The sequence below is a fragment of the Thalassophryne amazonica genome, chromosome 5 (assembly GCF_902500255.1).
Source record: "Thalassophryne amazonica chromosome 5, fThaAma1.1, whole genome shotgun sequence".
In the NCBI taxonomy this organism is placed as follows: domain Eukaryota; kingdom Metazoa; phylum Chordata; class Actinopteri; order Batrachoidiformes; family Batrachoididae; genus Thalassophryne; species Thalassophryne amazonica.
In genome coordinates, this window is record NC_047107.1 from 61,588,016 (window position 1) to 61,605,139 (window position 17,124).

Sequence of the window (17,124 nt, forward strand, 5' to 3'; positions counted from 1 at the left end):
AACAGAATATCTGCTGTCCAACACACACAAGCAACAGATATTCACAGTCAGCTGAGAACGTTACCGTCCTCGGTAGAGCGATATCTCGGCAAAGAGGTGGAGATGTCGTCCTGCTGATATACCACTGCTGATCAGATGATTGGTGACAGCTGTTGTAGGTGATAAGTGACAGCTGTCACCCCGGCTGCTCCTGTGAGGCGGCAGCGCCCTCTGATGCCTGGAGCCCGCACTCCAGACAGGGCGCCCTCTGGTGGTGGTGGGCCAGCAGTACCTCCTCTTCAGCGGCCCACACAACAGGACCCCCCCCTCAACGGGCGCCTCCTGGCACCCGACCAGGCTTGTCCGGGTGGCGGTGGTAGAAATCGGCCAGGAGGGCCGGGTCCAGGATGAAACTCCTCTTCACCCAGGAGCGTTCTTTGGGTCCGTACCCCTCCTAGTCCACCAAATACTGGAAGCCCCGGCCCATCCTACGGACATCCAAGAGCCGGCGCACAGTCCAAGCCGGCTCGCCATCGATGATCCGGGCAGGAGGCGGCGCCGGACCCGGAGCACAGAGGGGTGAGGTGTGATGCGGCTTTATCCGGGACACATGGAAAACAGGATGGATCCGCAGTGAGGCCGGAAGCTGAAGCCTCACTGCGGCTGGACTGATGACCTTAAGGATTTTGAAGGGGCCGATGTAACGGTCCTGTAGTTTGGGGGAGTCCACTTTGAGGGGAATGTCCTTTGTGTACAACCACACCTCCTGCCCTGGCCGATACGCAGGGGCCGGGGTCCGCCGACGGTCTGCATGGGCTTTTGCCCTCGTCCGGGCCTTTAGCAAAGCAGAACGGGTGGCGCGCCACACCCGACGGCACTTACGCAGGTGGGCCTGGACCAAGGGCACACCGACCTCTCCCTCAACCACCGGAAACAACGGGGGCTGATACCCCAGACACACCTCAAAAGGGGAGAGGCCGGTGGCTGCAGACACCTGGCTGTTATGGGCATACTCGATCCAGGCCAAATGGGTACTCCAGGCCGCCGGGTGCGCGGCCGTCACGCAGCGCAAGGCCTGTTCCACCTCCTGATTTACCCGTTCTGCTTGCCCGTTGGTCTGAGGATGATACCCGGACGAGAGACTCACCGTGGCCCCCAGTTCCCGGCATAAGCTCCTCCAGACTTGCGAGGAGAACTGGGGACCGCGATCGAAGACGATGTCGTTGGAATCCCAGGCAGCCAGACGATGTGGTGGACCAGGAGGTTCGCTGTCTCCTGGGCAGTCGGGAGCTTCGGGAGGGCCACGAAGTGGGCCGCCTTGGAGAATCGGTCCACTATCGTGAGGATGGTGGTGTTGCCCTGGGGACGGGCGGGAGGCCCGTGACAAAATCCAGGCCGATGTGGGACCAGGGGCGATGAGGCACAGGCAGCGGCTGGAGCAGTCCCGATGCCCTGCGGTGGTCAGCCTTGCCCCTGGCGCAGGTGGTGCAGGCCTGGATATATCCCGGACGTCGGCCTCCAGGGACGCCCACCAGAAGCGCTGCCGGACAACTGCCACGGTCCTACGCACCCCTGGATGACAGGAGAACTTGGAGCCGTGACAGAAGTCCAGGACTGCAGCCCTGGCCTCTGGTGGGACATAAAGTCTGTTCTTCGGCCAAGTTCCGGGATCCAGGCTCCGTGCCAGGGCCTCCCGGACGGTTTTCTCTATGTCCCAGGTGAGGGTGGCCACGATAGCGGACTCCGGGATGATAGGTTCCGGTGGATCCGACAACTCCGTTTTGACTTCGTCTTCATGCACCCGGGACAAGGCATCCGATCTCTGGTTTTTGGTCCCGGGGCGGTAGGTGATCCGGAAGTCAAAACGGCCGAAGAACAGTGACCAGCGGGCTTGCCTGGGATTCAGCCGCTTGGCGGTCCTGATATACTCCAGGTTCCGGTGGTCAGTGAAAACCGTGAATGGCACGGACGTTCCCTCCAAGAGATGTCTCCACTCTTCAAGAGCCTCTTTCACCGCAAGGAGTTCTCGATTGCCGACGTCATAGTTCCGTTCAGCCGGGGTCAACCTGCGTGAAAAGTAGGCACACGGGTGGAGTACCTTATCGGTCTCTCCGCTCTGGGACAGCACGGTTCCTATCCCTGAGTCAGAGGCGTCCACCTCAACCATGAACTGGCGGCAAGGGTCGGGCTGCACCAAAATTGGCGCAGTAGAGAACCGTCGTTTCAACTCCTTGAACGCGGCTTCGCACCGATCCGACCAGGTGAAGGGGACTTTTGGAGAGGTCAGGGCTGTCAGGGGGCTAACTACCTGACTGTAGCCTTATGAACCTCCTATAGAAATTAGCGAAGCCAAGGAACTGTTGCAGCTTCCTACGGCTTGTTGGTTGGGGCCAATCTCTCACCGCCGCAACCTTGGCCGGATCAGGGGCGACGGAGTTAGAGGAGATGATAAACCCCAGGAAGGACAAAGACGTGCGGTGAAACTCGCACTTCTCGCCCTTCACAAACAGTCGGTTCTCTAACAACCGCTGCAGGACCTGACGTACATGCTGGACATGGGTCTCAGGATCCGGAGAAAAGATGAGAATATCGTCCAGATATACGAAGACGAATCGGTGCAGGAAGTCCCGCAAGACATCGTTAACCAAGGCTTGGAACGTCGCGGGGGCGTTGGTGAGGCCGAACGGCATGACCAGGTACTCAAAGTGACCTAATGGGGTGTTAAATGCCGTCTTCCATTCGTCTCCCTTCCGGATCCGAACCAGGTGATACCCATTTCTAAGATCCAGCTTAGTAAAGATTTTGGCTCCATGCAGGGGGGTGAACACGGAATCTAACAATGGCAACGGGTATCGGTTGCGAACCGTAATCTCATTCAGCCCCCTGTAATCAATACATGGACGAAGTCCGCCATCTTTCTTGCCCACAAAAAAGAAACCTGCCCCCATCGGGGAGGTGGAGTTCCGGATCAGCCCGGTAGCTAATGAGTCCCGGATGTAGGTCTCCATTGATTCGCGCTCAGGTCGTGAGAGGTTGTACAGCCTGCTGGACGGGAACTCAGCGCCTGGAACCAAATCAATGGCACAATCGTACGGACGGTGCGGGGGAAGGGTGAGTGCCAGATCCTTACTGAAGACGTCAGCAAGATCGTGGTACTCAACTGGCACTGCCGTCAGATTGGGAGGGACTTTGACCTCCTCCTTAGCCTGTGAACCGGGAGGAACCGAGGATCCTAAACACCCCCGATGGCAGGTTTCGCTCCACTGAACCACCACCCCAGACGGCCAATCAATCCGGGGATTGTGCTTCAACATCCATGGGATGCCCAAAATCACGTGGGAGGTAGAAGGAGTTACAAAAAACTCAATCTCCTCCCGGTGGTTTCCAGGCACCACCAGAGTTACTGGTGGTGTCTTGTGTGTGAGTAAAGGGAGGAGGGTGCCATCTAGTGCCCGCACCTGCAACGACGAAGGAAGCGCCACCAGAGGGAGCCCTACCTCCCTTGCCCATCTGCTGTCTAGCAGATTCCCTTCTGACCCCGTGTCCACCAGTGCTCGGGCTTGAAGGGTTAAATCCCCGCTCAGGATTGTGACTGGGAGTCGTGTGGCAATTTGTGTGTGTCTCACTTGAATGTTTTGACCCCCCATAGCCCAGTCTCTAAGGGCGAGTGTTGTCGTTTTGGCCGTTTGGGGCAGTTTCTCTGTGTGTGCTCAGTTGAGCTACAGAGAAAACACTCTCCACAGATCAGCCTCCCCATTTTGGCCCTGTGCGTCTCCCTAACAACGTCAGCAGGGGGAGCTGTTGCCCCACAAAGCGCTGCAGCTGTGGAGCGTGGGGAGGGCGGCCCCTTTTCGAACCCAGAAGGGAGAGGGGCGGCGCGTATCCGGTCACGTCCTTCGCCTCGCTCCCGACGGCGTTCCTCCAACCGATTGTCTAACCGTATAACGAGATCGATAAGCCCATCTAAATCCCGCGGTTCCTCCTTAGCTACCAGCTGCTCCTTCAGAACCAACGACAGTCCGTTTATGAAGGCGGCGCGGAGCGCAACGTTATTCCAGCCGGACCTCGCAGCCGCGATGCGGAAGTTGACTGCATAAGCGGCTGCGCTCTCACGTCCCTGTCTCATTGACAGCAGCACGGTTGAAGCGGTCTCTCCTCTGTTAGGGTGATCGAACACTGTTCTGAACTCCCCCACAAACCCAGTGTATGCTGATAACAACCGTGAGTTCTGTTCCCAGAGCACTGTAGCCCAGGCGGTGCTTTACCCCGAAGCAGAGCAATCACATAAGCTATTTTACTAGCATCTGACGCATACATGACGGGACGTTGTGCGAAGACGAGCGAACACTGCATAAGAAAATCCGCGCACGTCTCCACACAACCTCCGTACGGCTCAGGAGGGCTTATGTATGCTTCAGGGGATGGTGGGAGGGGTTGTTGAACCACCACTGGAACGTTTATATCCTGCACAGGGTCGGCAGGAGGACGAGCTGCAGCAGCGCCCTGAGCGCTCGCCGCCATCTGTGCGGAGAGAGCCTCCACCCTGCGGTTCAGGAGGATGTTTTGCTCAGTCATTTGATCCAACCGAGCCGTAAAGGCGGTGAGAATGTGCTGCAGCTCACCAATCACGTCTCCTGCAGAAGCCTGCGCTCCCTGCTCTCCCATTGGTCGTTCAACAGCCGGGTGACGCCCCTCGGAGTCCATGATGCTGGCCGAGATATCCTGTTGGGAAAGTGTAGTGACACGGACCCACAACAGGGGGCGCAAATGAACGGACAATGGAGGAAGTCAAATAACAACACTTTACTGTTGTGAATGAGCACAACAAACACAGCAGATTACAATAATAGTCAATTCACAAAAATGTGTCGCGTGGGCAGGCTCGAAGATAAGAGACAAAGCAGAACCGGAACCACGCGATTTCCTCCGCCACCGAACCCCGGGAATACTGGAGCCGCCAAGTCCCGAACTCCCAGGTGGCCACTGCCTCCGCTTGTCGGATCTGGTACTGCTGGCGAGGAACAAAAACAGTTAGATGTGGGTGCGTCTGCGCCCAGCAACATGTATGGTGGAAAACCACCTCCACCTCTCGTCGAAAAAAGAAACAGAATATCTGCTGTCCAACACACACAAGCAACAGATATTCACAGTCAGCTGAGAACGTTACCTCCTCGGTAGAGCGATATCTCGGCAAAGAGGTGGAGATGTCGTCCTGCTGATATACCACTGCTGATCAGATGATTGGTGACAGCTGTTGTAGGTGATAAGTGACAGCTGTCACCCCGGCTGCTCCTGTGAGGCGGCAGCGCCCTCTGATGCCTGGAGCCCGCACTCCAGACAGGGCGCCCTCTGGTGGTGGTGGGCCAGCAGTACCTCCTCTTCAGCGGCCCACACAACAGATATCAATAAAATCTTATCAATATCCATCCCTAGTCATGAAGTGCAAAGCCAAAACCCTCATATAATGCTACCACTATCTAAAAGGTGCCAAATATTGTAATATTAATTTTAATTCATATCGCCCACCCATAGGAGAAGCCAAATTAAACGTTTTAGTTTTCCACAGGCATAGTTTCCATTAAATGTGCACTTTTTTGTGTGTCAGATGTGTTAAGGTGCACTGACAGCAGTGCTATGACATCTTCAGTTTGACCTTCTATGAACAAGTACCGTGCATGCTATTGCACGTTTAATCACTGCGTTGCATTGTGTTTCACCTCTCTGGGTGTGAACTCACGATCTCCCAGATGGGAGGCAGGTCCTCAAGCCATGATGGTAAAACCTCTGGGTTCTGTTGCGAGAGCATCTTTTTGCATTGGGGAGTGAGTTTTTCTGACAACATATGCACAGTGCTCCAATTTGCCTCCATCACACATGTACCAACATTGTGCTGACTGCAGCCTTGAAAATTTAGAAACATTTGTTTCAAAATGGTTGGTGACATAACGCAGCCCCGTTCAGCACAGCACGGGACTGTGGAGCAATGTTTCTAAACATGGACGCTGCAAAGGTTTGGACACGGTCTGAAGCAGCATTTCCAGTTTCCCATCAGTAATTTGTAGTACTGATGAATAGTTGTGACATCATCCCCAGCCACATTCTGGTTTGTATTTCCCGTTTTGTTGAATATTTTGCATTTTTGCCCACATATGGAGCATTGTGTTTCTCCCTCACATAAAGGGCGGAGCGCAACATTGCATACACGTTGTATCCACTGCTGAGCAGGTGATAGGTAAACTACATGTAAACTGAGCCACAACCATTAGACATTTTCCAGACTCCATCCAGCATCCCCTAACCAACCAGCAGGGGGCAGACACATCTATGAGATATCACATAGGCAAAACAAAGTGGCTTCATCAGTTGAACTGGTATACTAGAGTTGCCTCATGATGTGTTCTTTTAATTTGACGATTTACAATATGACAGCATGTAATGTTTTGGAGTTATAACGTACACAAGTTGGCTGGGCTGGATGGACCCTCTCACTCACCCGCTCACATTTTTTGCTGTCAAAGCCCTGTGCTGTTACCAGCTCTGGGAATGTTCTGAGAACCCATGTGGTGTGCGTATGCATGTGTGTGCATGCACGTTTTGTCTTGCACTGCTGCAGAGCGCACAGTGTTTCATTGTGTGTGTTTGCACACGCACGCACACACTTGGTATTATGATATTGCCAGAGTTCTCATGCTGCCTTCCATTATGCGCTGATCCTGTCCCATGGTGCACTGCAGCCATCCAAGATGGAGCACTTATACCGGGAATTGCTGGAACTAAACGGGCCAGTCTGATTGGCTACAGTATTCCAGATGAGTCGATGTGATTGGCTGAGAAGGGTTTACGTGGTATAGTTAATGCTGGTTTGAGATGGGAGTGACAGAGGGAGTGCATGAATGATGATGGAGGGAGAGAGCGCTCTCTGGGTGGCTTGTATGGTATTTGATCACTCCACTCAGAGTTGACAAGCTGACTGACTAACGCGCACACAGAGTGCACGCAGGGCGAGATGTTTCTGCAGCCGAACAATGCTGCATTCTATGTGTGTATGTGTGTGTGTGTGTGTGTGTGCTTGGCCAGGCGTTGGTGGGACTTTGTGAAAGAAAGTCTTTGACTGCGTCTGGGGTTGCTTTGTATCAAAAACCCTCCTGCTGCTTGCAGCAGCCGAGTGATGGCAGATTTCCTTCACCCTCTCCACCTTTGTTTTTCCCGTATCTTTTATCCTTGCTTACTCATCCGTACATTTTATAAACTCTTACTTTATGTGTATGTCCAGTGATGAAACATTTGCCACCCACCTCCAGCTCTTTAAGTCTGTGTTTCTGTCTCATCAAAGCACTTTACAGACTTTTTTTGTCGATCAGAGCTCTGTTGTGGGGATGCCTCCAGTCTTTTGCCTTCTCGACTGTCAGGATGTGAGATAAAAATAAAACATGTTCTCTTTAAAGTTCACCAGCTTTGATAAGCATCTGATGGAAACTACAGTTAAATGTGTCATAAGAATACAGAATGGAAGTTTGATGTGTTTTGAAAATCAAACATATTATTTGTCCAGGGGTTCCCAGACTTTTGCAAAGACAAAAGGGATCAAATGACAAGGATGCATTTTACAACCCCAATTCCAGTGAAGATGGGACGTTGTGTAAAATGTAAATAAAACAGAATACAATGATTTCCAAATCCTCTTCAACCTATATTCAGTTGAATACACCACAAAGACAAGATATTTAATGTTCAGACTGATAAACTTTATGTTTTTGTGCAAACATTTGCTCATTTTGAAATGGATGCCTGCAACACGTTTCAAAAAAGCTTGGGCAGTGGTATGTTTACCACTGTGTTACCACATTTCCTTCTAACAACACTCAATAAGCATTTGGGAACTGAGGACACTAATTGTTGAAGCTTTATAGATGGAATTCTTTCCCATTCTTGCTTGATGTACGACTTCAGTTGTTCAACAGTCCGGGGTCTCCGTTGTCGTATTTTTGCGCTTCATAATGCGCCACACATTTTCAATGAGTGACAAGTCTGGACTGCAGGCAGGCCAGTCTAGTACCCACACTCTTTTACTATGAAGCCACACTGTTGTAACACGTGCAGAATGTGGCTTGGCATTGTCTTGCTGAAAGAAGCAGGGACATCCCTGAAAAATACGCTGCGTCTGTACATTTCAAATGAGCTCGGGCCCAGAGAAGATGGCAGCGTTTCTTGATGTTGTTGATGTATGGCTTTCGCTTTGCATGGTAGACTTTTAACTTGCACTTGTAGATATAGCGATGAACTGTGTTAATTGACAATGGTTTTCTGAAGTATTCCTGAGCCCACGCAGTGTTAAGGTTCAGGGGTGAGTGAAAGGCGAACCCAGAAGCAGGGAGCAAGAGCAAGATGTTAGAACACAGATTTTTTTACAGAGAGTGGATTTACAGAGGGGTCAATGTACAAATGTGCAAGTCTGCCTAGCTGCGTGGAAACCAGCCCGCTCAGCAATGGAACCTGGGGAACTGCAGCCCAGATGACTTCTGTCCAGATGGGATGGATCTGGAGCCATGTGGCCACCTGCAAGCTGTCTACGCCGTCTGGAGAAGATACACAGGTGAGTGAGTGCTTAGCCGGGTTAGTTCTTCCTGAATGTAATCACAGTCAATGTGCAACAGATTGTCTTAGCTGAGTCCTAGTGCTGGAGAAAGATGAAGCTGTAGAAACAGGTTGCAGCTACGAAAACGCTGCGACAAAAAAGCTGAGCTACGACAAACTCAGATAAGCTGCAGGACAAAAATGCTGAAAGCTAGTCAAGCGCATGGGAGCTCAGAATTCACCAGATTAGTACTGCGTAGGAACGCACAAAGAAAGGCCAATCACCTTGGAAGGTTTGCGAAGTTTCTGGCAGAGATGGAATGAAGAGCCTGGGTTCATATACAGGTGCTGATGAGATGTGGAACAGGTGTGTCGATCAGCTTGAGGCGTGCCACCTGTGCAGAGAAAAGAGAGAGAGCAGCAGGAATAGAGCAGACAGCCCACAACACACGGTAAGATCCTTTACACAATGATGTCTGTTTTTAATGCAGTGCCACCTGAAGGATCGAAGGTCACAGGCATTTAGTGTTGGTTTTCGGTCTTGCCGTTTACGTGTAGTAAGTTCTCCAGATTCTCTGAATCTTCTGATTATATTATGGACTGTAGATTATGGAATCCCTGAATTCCTTGCAATTGAACGCTGAGAAACATTATTCTTAAACTGTTGTACTATTTTTTCATGCAGTTTATCACAAAGTGGTAATCCTCACCCCATCTTTGCTTGTGAACGGCTGAACCTTTTGGGGATACTCCTTTTATACCCAATCATGACACTCACCTGTTTCCAATTAACCTGTTCACCTGTAGAATGTTCCAAACAGGTGTTCTTTGAGCATTCATCAAGTTTCCCAGTCTTTTGTTGCCCTGTCCCAGCTTTTTTGAAATGTGTTGCAGGCATCCATTTCAAAATGAGCAAATATTTGCACAAAAACTTCTATCAGTTTGAACATTAAATATCTTGTCTTTATGGTGTATTCAATTGAATATAGGTTGAAGAGGATTTGCAAATCATTGTATTCTGTTTTTATTTACATTTCACACAATGTCCCAACTTCATTGGAATTGGGGTTTTATATAGACGGCCCTGTCTTGCCATCTATGATACCCAGTCTCAATGCAAATTGCTTTGGAGTGTGGCCAATGCCATGTCTTCCCAGCGACATCTAAAAACCATAAATGATTTGGACATGCTGCAGTTTGCATTCAGACCATGCATCATAGACAATCATCATAGACATAGACAAGATAGGGCCCCTTTTATTCAGTGAATCATTGTCATGTGAGCTCTATTGTCTTAGCAAAAATTTGAGAACTCCTGGACAAATCAGATGCCTGATTGTCATTATACTGATTTGAAATATATTGTTGTGAAAGTGTAGTGACACGGACCCACAACAGGGGGTGCAAATGAACGGACAATAGAAGAAGTTAAATTTGAACACTTTACTGTTGTGAATACCACAACCACACACAGCAGATTATAGAATAAATACAAAGTCAATGGATAAAGGTGTCGTGTGGGCAGGCTCGACGATAGGAGACGTCCGTCTAGAGAAGAACCGGAACCACACGATTTCCTCCGCCACCGAACCAGAAGGATACTGGAGCCGCCAGGTCCCGAGTTCCCCAGGTGGCCACCGTTTCCACGTGTCGGATCTGGTACTGCTGGCGAAGAGCAAAAACAGTCAAGTGTGGGTGTGTGTACACCCAGTAACAAGGATGGCGGTAATTCCACCTCCACCTCTAATCACACGCTCGTGCAGCTCCTGTCTGATTACTTATCTGGCGGAAAGCAGAGCGAAGCAGTCGCAGCCTACGCCGGTCCTTCGGAAAGACAGCTGCAACAATGTATCTACTGGACTCAATATAGGAATACTCAGGCTGAGAGTGTTACCTCCTTAGAAGAACGATATCTCGGCGACATGGTGGAGGTGTCATCCTGCTTTTATCCGGGGTGAAGTGCAGAGGATTGGTGACAGCTGTCATAGCTGATGAGTGACAGCTGTCAACCTGGCCGCTCTTGGGAGGTGGCAGCGCCCTCTCGTGCCTGAAGCCCGCACTTCAGGCAGGGCGCCCTCTGGTGGTGGGCCAGCAGTACCTCCTCTTCTGGCGGCCCACACAACAGGACCCCCCCCCCCCCCTCAACGGGTGCCTCCTGGCGCCCGACCAGGCTTGTCCGGGTGGCGACGGTAAAAATCGGTCAGGAGGGCCGGGTCCAGGATGAAGCTCCTCTTCACCCAGGAGCGTTCTTTGGGTCCATACCCCTCCCAGTCCACCAAATATTGGAAACCCCGGCCCATCCGACGGACGTCCAGGAGCCGGCGCACTGTCCAAGCCGGCTCCCCGTCGATGATACGGGCAGGAGGCAGCGCCGGACCGGGTGTACAGAGGGGTGAGGTGTGATGTGGTTTCAATCTTGAAACATGGAATACTGGATGGATCCACAGTGAGGCCGGGAGTTGGAGCCTCACTGCGGCGGGACTGAGGACCTTGAGGATCTTGTAGGGCCCTATGTACCGGTCCTTAAGTTTGGGGGAGTCCACTTGGAGGGGGATGTCCCTTGTGGATAGCCACACCTCCTGCCCGGGCCGATATGTGGGGGCCGGGGACCGTCGACGGTCTGCATGGGTCTTTGCCCTCGTCCGGGCCCTCAACAAAGCCGAACGGGCGGTGTGCCACACCCGACGGCATCTCCGCAGGTGGGCCTGGACCGAGGGTACACCAACCTCTCCCTCCACCACCGGAAACAAAGGGGGCTGGTACCCCAGACACACCTCGAATGGGGAGAGGCCGGTGGCAGAGGACACTTGGCTGTTATGCGCATACTCGATCCAGGCCAGGTGTTCACTCCAAGCCGTCGGGTGTGCGGATGTGGTACATCACAGGGCCTGCTCCAGCTCCTGGTTAGCCCGTTCAGCCTGTCCATTGGTCTGTGGGTGATACCCAGACGAGAGGCTCACGGTGGCCCTCAGCTCCTGGCAGAAACTTCTCCACACCTGCGAGGAAAACTGGGGACCACAATCTGAGATGATGTCTGTTGGTATCCATGCAGACGTACGACATGGTGGACCAGGAGATCCACTGTCTCCTGGGCCGACGGGAGCTTCGGGAGGGCCACGAAGTGGGCCGCCTTGGAGAACCAGTCCACTATCGTGAGGGTGGTGTGCCCCCAGGACGGTGGGAGGCCCGTGACGAAATCCAGACCAATGTGGGACCAGGGGCGATGAGGCACAGGAAGCGGCTGAAGGAGTCCCTGTGCCTTTTGGTGGTCCGCCTTGCCCCTGGCGCAGGTGGTGCAGGCCTGGATGTATGCCCGGACGTCAGCCTCCAGGGACGCCCACCAGAAGCACTGCCGGACCACTGCCACGGTCCTACGCACCCCTGGGTGGCAGGAGAGCTTGGACCCGTGACAGAAGTCCAGGACGGCAGCCCTGGCCTCTGGTGGGACGTATAGTCTGTTCTTTGGCCCTGTTCCGGGATCCGGGCTCCGTGCCAGGGCCTCCCGGACGGTCTTCTCCACGTCCCAGGTAAGGGTGGCCACGATAGTGGACTCCGGTACGATGGGTTCCGGTGGATCCGACAGATCGGTGTTGACTTCATGTTCATGCACCCGGGACAAGGCGTCCGACCTCTGGATCTTGGTCCCGGGGCGGTAGGTAATCCGGAAGTCAAAACGGCTGAAGAACAGTGACCAGCGGGCTTGCCTGGGGTTCAGCCGCCTGGCGGTCCTGATATACTCCAGGTTCCAGTGGTCAGTAAAAACCGTGAATGGCACTGACGCTCCCTCCAACAGATGTCTCCACTCCTCAAGGGCTCTTTCACCGCTAGGAGTTCTCGATTGCCCACGTCATAGTTCCGTTCTGCTGGGGTCAACCTGCGGGAGAAATAGGCACACGGGTGAAGGACCTTATCGGTCTCTCCGCTCTGGGATACCACGGCTCCTATCCCTGAGTCAGAGGCGTCCACTTCAACCACAAACTGGCGACTGGGATCGGGCTGCACCAAGACGGGTGCAGTCGAGAAGCGCTGTTTCAACTCCCTGAACGCGGCATCGCACCGATCCGACCAGGTGAAGGGAACCTTTGTTGAGGTCAGGGCTGTCAGGGGGCTAACTACCTGACTATACCCCTTAATGAACCTCCTGTAAAAATTTGTGAAGCCGAGGAACTGTTGCAGCTTCCTATGGCTCGTAGGTTGGTCTCTCACCACCGCGACCTTGGCCGGATCCGGGGCGACGGAGTTGGAGGAGATGATAAACCCCAGGAAGGACAAAGAGGTGCGGTGAAACTCACTTTATCTACTGTAGATGTGAATGCAGTATTATTCTCAAAGCACATGACAGTACTCTGCAGTAATGATGCAAGGGTCAACCCGTAACTCGTGGGCACTCGAGTGGGTGTAGTCAAGCTTGATCTGAAAATATTGTGGGTGTGGGCAAGGTGGATCTTAAAATGACAAAAGACAGTTCTCACAAAAGCACCATGTCCACATAAGGGGTTTTCTTCTTTCTTTCTGAATGTCAGCATCTTTTTTTCAGAGCGATCCACTTCTTTTGTGCAACTGCGCCTAGCCAGAGCAAAACCTTTCACCCAGTTTTTTTGGCATTCCTGCTACAGTCACCTCATTTGCCACACAAAATCTATCACACTGGAGCCAAAAAACCCTCCTCTGTGATAGCAAATTGGACAGACGCTATGTTCCTGCTGAGGCTAAGTACTTATTATTGCTGTACATTACAGTGCATCTGGAAAGTATTCACAGGGCTTGACTTCCACAGTTCGCGATGTTACAGCCATATTCCAAAATGCGTGAAATTCATTTTTTTTCCCTCAAAATTCTACACACAATACTCCATAATGACCATGTGAATTTTTTTTTTTTTTTTTCAAATTTTCCGCTGATCATCCTTGAGATGTTTCTACAGTCCACCTGGGGTAACTTTAGATGATTGGACATGATTTGGAAAGGCAAACTACTGTCTGCATATAAGGTCCCACAGTTGACAGTGCATGTCAGAGCACAAACCAAGCATGAAGTCAAAGAAACTGTCTGTAGACCTCTGAGACAGGATTATCTTGAGACACAAATCTGGGGAAGGGAACAGAAACATTTCTGCTGCTTTGAAGGTCCCAATGAGCATAGTGGCCTCCATCATCTGTAAATGGAAGCAGTTCAGCTCCACTAGGACTCTTCCTAGAGCTGACCACCCATCTAAACTGAGCGATTGGGGGAGAAGGGCCTTTTTCAGGGAGGTGACCAAGAACCCGATTGTCACTCTGTCAGAGCTGCAGCATTCCTCTGTGGAGAGAGGACTACCTTCCAGAAGGACAACCATCTCTACAGCAATCCACCAATCAGGCCTGTATGGTAGAGTGGCCTGACGGAAGCCACTCCTTAGTACAAGGCACATGGCAGCCTGCCTGGAGTTTGCCAAAAGGTATCTGATGGACTCTCAAATCATGAGAAACAAAATTCTCCGGTCTGATGAAACAAAGAATGAACTTTATCGCGTGAATGCCAGACGTCATGTTTTAGGAAACCAGGCACCATCCCTGCAGTGAAGCATGGTGGTAGCAGCATCATGCTGTGGGGATGTTTTTCAGTGGCAGGAACTGGGAGACTAGTCAGGATTGAGGTAAGGATGAATGCAGCAATGTACAGAGACATCATGGATAAAAACCTGCTCCAAAGTGTGCTTGACCTCAGACTGAGGGGAAGACTCATAATTTGGCAGAACAATGACCCTAAGCACACAGCCAAGATATCAAAGGAGTGTCTTCAGGACAACTCTGTGAATGTCTTTGAGTGGCCCAGCCAGAGCCCAGACCTGAATCCGATTGCGGATCTCTGGAGAGATCTGAAAATGTCTGTGCGCCGACACTCCCCATCCAACCTGATGGAGCTTGAGAAGTGCTGCAAAGAGGAATAGGCAAAACTGCTCAAAGATAGGTGCACCAAGCTTGTGGCATCATATTCAAGAAGACATGAGGCTATAATTGTGCCAAAGCTGCAAAGTATTGAGCAAAGGGTGTGAATTCTTATGTACATGTGATTTCTTATTTATTTTTTAATAAATTTGCAAAAAAATAAAAAAAACAAAAACTCATCAAGTTTTCATTATGGGATGTTGTGAGACGTTTGAGGGAAAAATGAATTTAGTCAATTTTGGAATAAGGCTGTAACATAACAAAATGTGGAAAAATTGAAGTGCTGTGAATACTTTCTGGATGCACCGTATAAGCTTGTCGCTAACTATGTATTGTCATTAAAACAAATCCCACCTGCAAGCTTTTTTCCACTCAAAATGCTGAAACTGCTTTGTTCAGGTGTTTCTGGGCTCTCTCTGTGCTTTTACACTGGCAATAAGGCTACATGGACAAAAGGCAGAGTCTCCCACTCGAGCATGCAACTCGCATGTGGCACACTACTTACTTTATTACCTTGTTTTGCAGTTCCTGGTTGTGTTCTTTTTTCATTTAGTATCTTCAGTTGTGTTATTCAATATATTGTTGCGTGATTGCTTTCTATCCTTTTCCTGTATGCCCTTGCTGTGGCATAGCTGCTTTGCTGTAGCCCACGGTGCAAATCCTTGCTATTTGTATGCTATTTGTACCAGTGTTTGTGCTTTTTAAAATGTGGTTTAAATAAGAAAACATATTCTGCCTCAATGGTATGGATTCCATCTCACCATAGACCGACTGACACCTCTCAATCTGTGAGTCAAATTTGGGTCATCAATCAGTGCATATTTTTGCGGCTCAGGCGGTGGGGATTGGCTCTCATGACAGTTCAGGTGGGTGTGTGTGTTTAAAAAAAAAAGAAAGAAAAATAAATAAATAAAGCACTGACCCACGCATCACTACTGTGTAGCATTCTTCTGAGGTTTTCTGTATTTTTGTCTCATGTCCTGATGCTGCAGCCTGTATCTGACATTGCACCTCTGCAGTGTGATGGTTTTTCTTTTTCATTTTTCCGCTTGCCCGTCCAGGTGTGTGTGCTCATCCATTCATGCTGTAGCTGCACAGTAAAACTACTGGATGTTTCTGTCCACCTGCAGCCGTTGGTATTTTTTATACACTTCAGTCACAACCCACAGCACTTACAGTTTGGCCTATTTAAAAAGTCAGGGTTGTGACAGTGGGCTGTTTGTGCAGCAATGTTTTTTTTTTCTTCCTTTGACAAATCCATTTTTTTATTGTTCTTGTCTTGTTTTTCAAACGGATGCATTGTGCCACTTACCGTCCCCCTTTTTCTTCCATGGGGAAAAACCCAGTGATGCAACCTAAGAATGTGCGTACATGTTTACTGAAGAGAGACAAGTTGAACAAGAGAAGAAGAAGGAAAAGTGAGAAGAGACACTAAATGCTGAAACTGATTCCCGGCATCTCCTGCTGTGTGGTGTAATTCCTTCTAGAGTTTCATGTGAAGATCTGGAATTATACATTTTTCATGGCCTGCAAAACCCAAGGCCTCAATTGAGGCTCCAGTTTCCAGGTTTTTGTTTCACATGCATGTGTGTGTGTGTGTGTGTGTGTGTGTAAGTTGTGGGGTGTTGCTTAGAGAGAACATCGTTTGTTCCCAATCAATGGCCTATTATGTAGTTCCCACTGGTACCATGTATTTCTGCACTGTAAAACGTAAGAGGCTTATTTAAGTCACAGATGTACTCACACATATGTACTCTTCAAACGTGTCAAGATTATTGTATTTTCTAACGTATAGGTATTTTCTGTGTTTCGTTGTAAATGTAAGTTGGCTTGTAATGTTTCATATTTCCAATAATTTATTGCGTATTTAGTCCAAACTGGCTGACTAACTTAGGTGTTGCAGTGTACAAACATTGTAACCTCCAGCGATATTTTTAGCCTGTGTTCATTTGTTTGTAGGAATGCTTGAAAACTGAGCCAATTTTTATGAAACCTGGTGGAAACATTAAATTTCTGACAGAGGAAGTTGCATCGTATGTTCACAACTCTTCCCAGGTCTCGTTCTCTCTCTCACACACACACACACACACACACACACACACACACACACACTCGTTCCTCTGAGTCGAAAGTATGTAAGTGGGGGGGTGAAAAAAAGCTTCCGGACATTTGTTCATGTTGGAAGACTGTAACTCAGAACTCAGAAAATTTGGAGGCAGGGAAATGTTGTCGTAAAATTGTAAATACAGTGGATTTTCACCACTTTTTGGGGGTTGTTTTGTCAAGATGAGCTCCCCGTCGAGTTTGGCTCCCCGTAACGTAACTTGATAGTTACGTGTATCGAGTTGAGCTCTCCCGTTGAAATGAGCTTCCCGTCGTCTAACTTCAATATTCTTCTTTAAAGACAAGTGTGTACATGCAAATCTTTACTTTTTTAAATTGAAAAGACACTTATTAACCTATTATACTTCTTTTTTAATGTAAAAACAAAACTTATGTGGGTTTTCTTCAGTGGGGGAGCTCATCTTGATGTGTGAGGTGTCACGTCGAGATGAGCTCCACCGTGCAAGTGCGCATGCACATCTCTCTCTCTACCCCGGACTTTAACACCTCACCTGTTGAGTTGAGCTTCCCCACCAAAGAA

General features: G+C 50.1%; 1 protein-coding gene across 1 annotated transcript in view; it reads left to right on the forward strand.

Moving 5' to 3' along the window:
* The window catches only part of LOC117510628 (netrin receptor UNC5C-like), a 962,031-nt gene that overhangs the window by 12,935 nt on the left and 931,972 nt on the right, over nt 1-17,124 (forward strand).